General features: G+C 32.3%; 1 pseudogene; it reads left to right on the forward strand.

Annotated features, from left to right (window-relative positions):
• LOC106460186 overlaps positions 1–2,896 on the forward strand; it is a 161,824-nt pseudogene extending 158,928 nt beyond the window's left edge.
• Positions 2,897–7,968: the final 5,072 nt, after the last annotated feature.

Below are 7,968 nucleotides of genomic sequence, written 5' to 3' on the forward strand. Positions count from 1 at the left end.
TATATATATATATATATATATATATATATATATATATAATGGAGTTATTTTCTATTTAGGTTGAAGACTGGTATTTATAATTTAAGTGCCAGATTTAGTCTTAGTTTTGTTGAAATAATATGTAAAACTAAAGAATGTATACTGCTAAGATAACTATGCAGTTTAACTTCTGAACTTTAAACAAATTTTACTTATGAGTTGATTTATTTAAATTATACAAAATTAACTGTAATTTATATCTCAACTAAAGCATTATATAATAATTTGGATCGCCTCAAGAAAGATTCACTTCATGAGCATTTCTGTTACTGTTTTTCAGCAACATGCCCATGAGTTTAACACAAATGTTGCTCTTCACCAATTGTACAGTTATGCTGTGAAATACAATGATCAGGTAAGAATTTAGAATGAACATTTTATTTCACTGCTTATTTTTCACCATTTGTTCTTTCCCCTCATACTTTTTTGTGTAAAAGTAAGATCTTTGCCTAAACTGTGTTTTTAAACATGAAAATCTAGAATTATACTTTACATCCTAATTCAGGGGCAGTTTTATGATAGTCGTAAAGTTTCACATAAAACAGATGTTATATAACAGTCAATATTGTGCTCATAGTTTCTTGAAGTCATGTTAATATTTACTAAATTGGAATATGCTTTAAAAATTGTTTTCAAATATTAGGGTTGGTTAGTAATGGTATCACTTACCAAGTCTGGATTTTTCATTTCAATAAAAATTATTAGTTGTCTATTTATTAAAGTTATGTTATTGATTTCTTACAGTTGATGATGACCCTAGAAGAAGATGAATTTTCTCGAAAGAATCGTTTAGCATTGAAATTGGAGCAGGTGCATGCTATCATGACAGGAGAGTCAGAAGCTTGACCCTCGGGCATTGGTTATTAAAGACTGATCTCTGAACAGTTTTGTCGAAAGAAAAGGTATCACAATGAACAGTGGTCACCGTGGTTCTCTTGTGCCATGTTTTCTAGGCAGGTTGCTGTCCTTTATATAAGGCAAGAGGAGGCTGGAGCTTTGAGAAAAAAAAATATGTTGTGTATAGACATTGCTATTAATAAAGACAAGTATTGTCAATGTCAGCACATTTAAGGCTTAAATATTGCTGTATATTTTACAGTGCACCACAAAGTCTGACTAATTTTAAAAGCTACTTCTAAACTGTGGTGCTTGTCATTTTAATAGCTGAATCCATTGGACAGTTTCCCAACTCAGAGCTTTTCCCTTTTGCTAGTTCCCTTACAGGGTGTATGAAGGGTGTATCTGTTAGCCTGTGCCTCTTGCGTTTGGATTACAGATAACCACCAGTCAGTTTCAGTGCCTTTGTGATTGGTCACACTCTGCCCTGCCTATCTCCTATTGTTTGCTTTTGGCCCAAGCGGACGACAGTTTTAAGATCGTCACTACCATCAGTCGTCTTCCAGAGAGGTTTGCTTGGTCATCTTGTTCTTTCTTCATCATGTTCCTGACATCTCATTATGATTTCCTTGCATCACAAAGAGAGAGAGAAAGGCTATGAGCTCCCTATAGTTTGTTCTAGTAGAGGCACAGTAAACAATTGGGGAAAAGATTCACTTGTATTGCAGCACCAATAGTACTTGTTTCTGACAAGCTACGTAATAGTAATGGATCAAATATATATATATGTCCTGTAAACTGTTGAATTTCTGAAATATAGATGTTTATTCTGTTGAGTACATCCCAACTTTTCTGTGTAAAAATAGAATAAAAATGGCCATGAGAGTGGTCAGTGTGCTATGGGATGAACTTTTTTATATTTACTGTGATAAGTGTTGTACAAATAAGGTCTTGGTCACAAGAGTAGTAATTGTTGTAACTTGTTCAAATCATAACTCAGCCCTTAACATTTTTTTTTAACAGCTGCCTTTGTGGTGTAGGTAAGGTCATTGAAAATTGTGCTGCTTATCTACAATTCATTTGTTAAGATTTCAAAAAAAGTTTTCTGTGTGCCTTTGTCCTTGATCTTTATTGCATATTGTATGCTGTTTCTATTTGGAAAAGTAGTACTTAACCTGGAACACTTGATATTGTCTGTAACTGCACCAAAAAGTTGTCCTGTTTCTTGGTGTCTTGGGAAGTAGCGTATGGTATTATGTTGCTGTGGAAATTGTGGTTGTCGTGAAAACCTGGGGTGCTATTGAAAAGTCTCACATGCCTTTGATTTGCTATAAACCAGTGAATTTTTATTAAAAAATTAATGTAACTCATGAGGAATGTGGTGTTAAGTCTATTGAAAAATACCCATACAGACAGACTTGCTTCCAAATGGAAAAATTAAGCTAGAAAGAAATTTGAGACACGAGAGTACTACTGAAAAGCTTCACCAGTATTTTAATTGCTATATACTAGTGAATTTTTCTTGATCGAGAATGTGGCATAAATCCCTTGAAAAGTACCCATCCAGACAGACTTGCTTCCAAGTGGAAAAATTAGTCCAGAAAGAAATTTGAATATGTTTTTAGAATTTCTGTTTGGTTAATGATGTGGATGTTTTGTTTTTAGTCACAAAAAAACTGCACCCAGCACACCAAATATAGATGTATTATTTGTTCAGGGAAAAAGCTGTTAAACTGTTAGTATATACATATATATATATATATATTACTCAAGATGAGCTGGATATTTGTGGTCCTATACCAGTTTTCACATACACAGAAGCAGGCCTTGTCTGCATGAGATTTTTTTTATGTGACCCCTCACCCCTGGTGAGGTTCATCTGTTTTTGTACGAATATGAAAAACTGTAAAATATTTATAAGATATTTTTATTAAGGTATTGGACTAGAATATTCACTACCTTGCTCAAAAAATTTCCTGCATTAAAATGGTGTATGTATAAATAAAAGCTGAAATGTGCATTTGTTCGTTTTTTTGTTGTTTTATTCTGTCTAGTTATCCGATCTTTTACAACAATCTGTTTTTTTAACAAGAAGCTAATACCTGAAAGTAATCTGTTTTTGTGGTAATTCGTGATTTTCATTATGGGATTATGCACTGTATGATATATTCATATTTGTGCATTTTTAATGTGTAAACGTTCATTCTATTATTATCAATGAAGAAACAATATATACCAAATTATTTTGTAATCAGTAGTTACTATGTTACCACTATTTTAAACAGCACCTTTAATAATGAGTATCCTTCCTCTGTTTTCCACACTTCGAAGTCTCTCTGAGAACAACCTATATTTGTATCATATGCAATTTAATATTAATTTAAGGAGACATTTTCCAAAGAATCAGCCTTATCAAGCAGTTTAGCATTACCAAAAATTTAGCAGCTTTACTGCTTATACACTAGTCCATATCACTGACACAGAAAAAAAAAGGAATCATTTGTCTTCAAATTAGTGGTGCTACCTTTTTTTTTATCTGCCATTTGAGTTTTGTTTTCCCAATTCCTTATGAATCTAACTTAGTAACTTTTATAAATCTACATTTATATCTACATTTTCTTAGTCTTTCCTTTCACCCATAACAAAAACAAACAAACAGGATATCCCCAGGCCTACCTTCCAAACATCAAGAACTTTCCTTGTTCTAAAGAATTTTGTAAGAAGATTTCAGATAAACCCCAGGTTCAACCATATCATTACTTAGCCTCTTTAAAGTCTTAGGATAATCTCATCAGGGTCAGGAGTAAATTTCCATTGTCGTACCATAGAAACAATAACTTCTCGGAAATATTAAGCAAAGAATAAAATGAACATGGACAGTAGAGGAATTAAGTTAAGCAAACAATAGAGTAGTTGTATTCATAAAATTCCTTATTTAACATAGTATTATGTCACCTAAACTGACCGAGCTTTTTTTCTTCTGTGTCGTTGGGTGCTGGGGTCAACAAAAATGAAATCGAGAGTCAAGAGCAAGGGAGAACTATGGAAATACATGACTCAAGTACTCTATGAAACAAAGTCGAGTTACATACCACAGTTCTAAACGCAATTTAATATGCCAATATTAGTTTTGAATGGGCATTTTGTTTTAGGAAATAAGTAATCGGTAATTCAAACATAAGCATTATATGTTCTTGAAAGTGTAGTAATTATTTTAGTGACACTTCGTTTTATATTAGTTTTGTGACCAAAGATGAAAAACAGAAGTCGACACCATTAATTATAACTTCCCTGTTACCACTCAATATGTAAAAACAATTATTATACCAAGCTGTATTACAACATATAGCTCTGATGATTACACTTGAATTCATTTAAGTACATTTACAAAGCACATTCAGCAACAATTGAAGATTTTTTTGGTGGGTAGGCATAAATTTCAAAAGACATCTATCTTCCACTTCTGAACAGGGGTACAGTGTAATATAGGTATTATTTTCCGATTAGTTTGTATTCTATATATATTATAAATCATTTTCAACGTACTATATTGTTTCTATTAAAGGATATCACTAATATTACATTTTTTTTGTGCAACAAATTCTATAGTAACATACAACAGTTTTCTAAACACTTAAGTTTATAGACACTGGCTAACTTACCCAAGAAGGAAACTATAGACAGAGGTCTGAATACATTATATTTAAATGCTTTTGGAGTCTCGCTACATCGTTACAGTCGTCACGTATGGTCATTCTTTATCAGACGACAGTGCACCTTGACAATAGCCCTATAGAGCAGTTTCCATCGCAAAAGGCTCAATCGTAAGGCTATCGTGTTCAAAGCTCATAATTCCACCCTGCTGGCTTTCCATAATCCATCTAGTGTACAATGACAACGGTTTCCCAGCGGCTATTTGAACAGCTTGATTTCACAGAAATCCATAAGCGTCAGATGACTTGACTAGTTTGTTTTACATATAGAATAGCATGAATACCCGTTTTATTCTCCAGCTGATTGAGGTATACGATAATTGAATAGGAGGCATGATTGGGAGCCTTATGTTGGTGAACACATCTCTCTTGGTCTCGCTTCCAGACAGAAATTCTTCTTGATTATCTCAGATGCTTATTGCCTGAGGTATGAATTCATACGTGTTACAAGACGACGTAATTTACTTACCACGGCTCGGATACGACTTGTTGCAGGTCTTTTTCTGATAATCGTGGTGTTCCCGGATGATTCATAGTCTTTAGTTTTCCAGTGCTATTAAGAACAAAGGATACATCATATCTGAAAATCTAAATCTCTGATCTGAACACATAATTTTGATCTGAGTGTATTCATATTTTGCATCGAAAACAGCTGTTACATATCATTCCCAAAAGCGACCAATTTTTGGTGTCATCACACTTCGAACGAAACGTCAAATAATGTTAAAACGTGGTTGTGATACATTCCGTTCTACCGCAACTTTATATCGCTTGTTATTGTCACGTAACATACTGATTTACACATTCATAGCCTACTCAACTGTGTATGTGCTAAGACATGAAAATGGATTAGCTATTACTTTTACCTCCTCCCCAAGAAAGAAGTTAACGTTTCTTCAATCCAAACATCAGCAGTATTTTTTAATTAAACTGAAAAACACAGATAATGTCTATAAAGGTTTTTCATTATAGGTAAATAGGTGGTTTAATAAGTAAAAACAAAACTTAAGTTAATAATAATTTGATATCCAAAGTTATGAAACCTAAATACAAATGTATACATGAGCAAAACATTATCAAACATGCTGTGGAAATCGGGAATCAAATGAACTCGATTTTAAGGAACAACCTGAAGAAAGTTTTAAATTAACTTAGAAATATCTTGAGAAAAGGTGACAACAACATGTAATTAACTTACATAGAGACATGAACTTCGTACAAATAATAAAACGTATTATTTTGTTCAAGAAAATACAAACAAAAGCAATTAATTCATATATAACGTTATTATGTATTGGACACTAATATCACATGGAACTAGCCAAGTAGCTTTTGAATTCGTTCATTATTCTACACTAGCTGAATGACCGTCATATGTCGGTAAATGCTTATTTATTTTGTTTCGGAAGATTTGTTCTAAACAATCACTTTATACGTATTTAACGAGAAACAACATTTTTTGTGGATATTTTGTCATCACCTATAAGTGATCCTTCGTTAGAATGTGAACTTTTCGTATAATTTGATGTTATGTTCAAATCAGCTTCTTGCTGAAGCAGTATAAAGATGACCATGTGAAAAACAACAACAAAAACTGGTTCTAGAAGATATATTCTTATACGATCAAATGTTTGACCCTGCAATTTATTAATTGTGATGGCAAAGGCAAAAAAATTGGAGGGTAAAGGGCAAACCCATAAAGATATAACATTTCATAAAAAAAATGATTAGAATTGTTTATTACATTTTAAATAAATTTTTACCGAAGGTGATAAACACCAAAAATAGCGTATTGTAGCACCATCTATTGGTTTGCAAGAAAATTTAAGTTGCGTTTCACACAGACATTGGTGTTTATGGCTATGTAGGGATTTCTCGGGTTGTTAATCGAAATGGTGTTTTAAATATCTCCTCAATAGGTCACCAGAACTTTAGAGTACTATACAGTGATTCCTTTTATAACAATATCTGTGTAATGGCTGAGTTAAAAGTTCTGGGAATGTCTATAAATTTTATAACAAAATGTTTGAATTTCTTGTTCTTCTTTCTTCTCTTTTTTTATTACATGATAACTCAAAAACCAAAACAATCGTGTCAACCAATTTCACAGAAGTTACATAATTTTAAACGGAGTATCTGCTTTTATAAGTATTAGTAACTAGTAGTAATTGAAAAACACACCAAAAAACATCATAATTGTAGTGTAAACGATGCTATCATTACCCCTGTCAGATTAAAAACACAGTAAAAAATTTCGACTTAAAATGGTATTCGCACACAAATAAACAAAGTGTCAGGTTTGGACACTTACAGGGGGCAGAACAGATAGCCTATTGTGTAGCTTTGCACTTAACAACAAGCAAACAAATCAAACGAAAAATCTAAAACATTGCGATGTTTTAGGAACATAAAAATAAATATCTTGGGTGTAAAGATACAATACTGACACATACACCACCATCTTGATACACCTTATTTTCACGAGGTTTCGAATAGAAATTTAATTGACATAACCAACCTTTGAAATTATATCGCTGTTTGTCTCGTGACTTGAGTTACATATTAAAAATTTTAATACAACGTACCTAAGCACCTGGTTTTAGATTAATAAGTAAAATATAGAAGATTGCGAGTTAACAGAATAAGTATTTGTTAAACAGTTTGTTTACGAGAAGAAATTGATTTTCTATTGAAATACAGAACTGAAATTTACTTTCACTTTCGAAATCCTTCAGGGGTTTGTTTTATATCGATTCTGTCAGGTTTAGCTATATAACTGAAATTGTAGTTTAAATGTTTGTTTCTAGGAGCTGTCTGGCCTTGGGTTTTAAAAAGTTTCACGGTTTATGCGGGTTTATTGTATACATATGATAGGACAGATGACTTCATTTTCTTCGTATTTCTTTATGCAAACTGACCATAAATTCAGTTGAAGTAGCAAAGTTATATTAAACACCAAGGAATACTATGTAGTACGAATCATTGTAGAAAACAATTTTTCAGAGCAGTTACTTTTGAAACCGGAAAATCGAAGAACTTTTGATTTGGCAAAGAAAACAAAAGTTTAATTTCTGTTGTGCATATTGGAGTATAGAATACATATTAATGCTAGGAATAAACGACCTTATATCACAAAAATGTTGTTTTTATTTAATTAGACACTCAGCGTTTTGTTTTACACCTTCTTCAGGAGCGTTCACTAAAACACAAACTGAAATTGACAGTACAAAGTTGAAGAAGCTGTAAAACGAAACGTTGAGTGTCTAATTAAGTAAAAACATTTTAGTGTGAAAAAAGGTCGTTTATTTCTAGTATTAAAACAACAGTTTATCACGTTAAGCAAATTAAAGCAGAATTTTAATTTGTGATGTTGAAACTT

This window comes from Limulus polyphemus, unplaced genomic scaffold, assembly GCF_000517525.1.
Source record: "Limulus polyphemus unplaced genomic scaffold, Limulus_polyphemus-2.1.2 Scaffold725, whole genome shotgun sequence".
Lineage (NCBI taxonomy): Eukaryota > Metazoa > Arthropoda > Merostomata > Xiphosura > Limulidae > Limulus > Limulus polyphemus.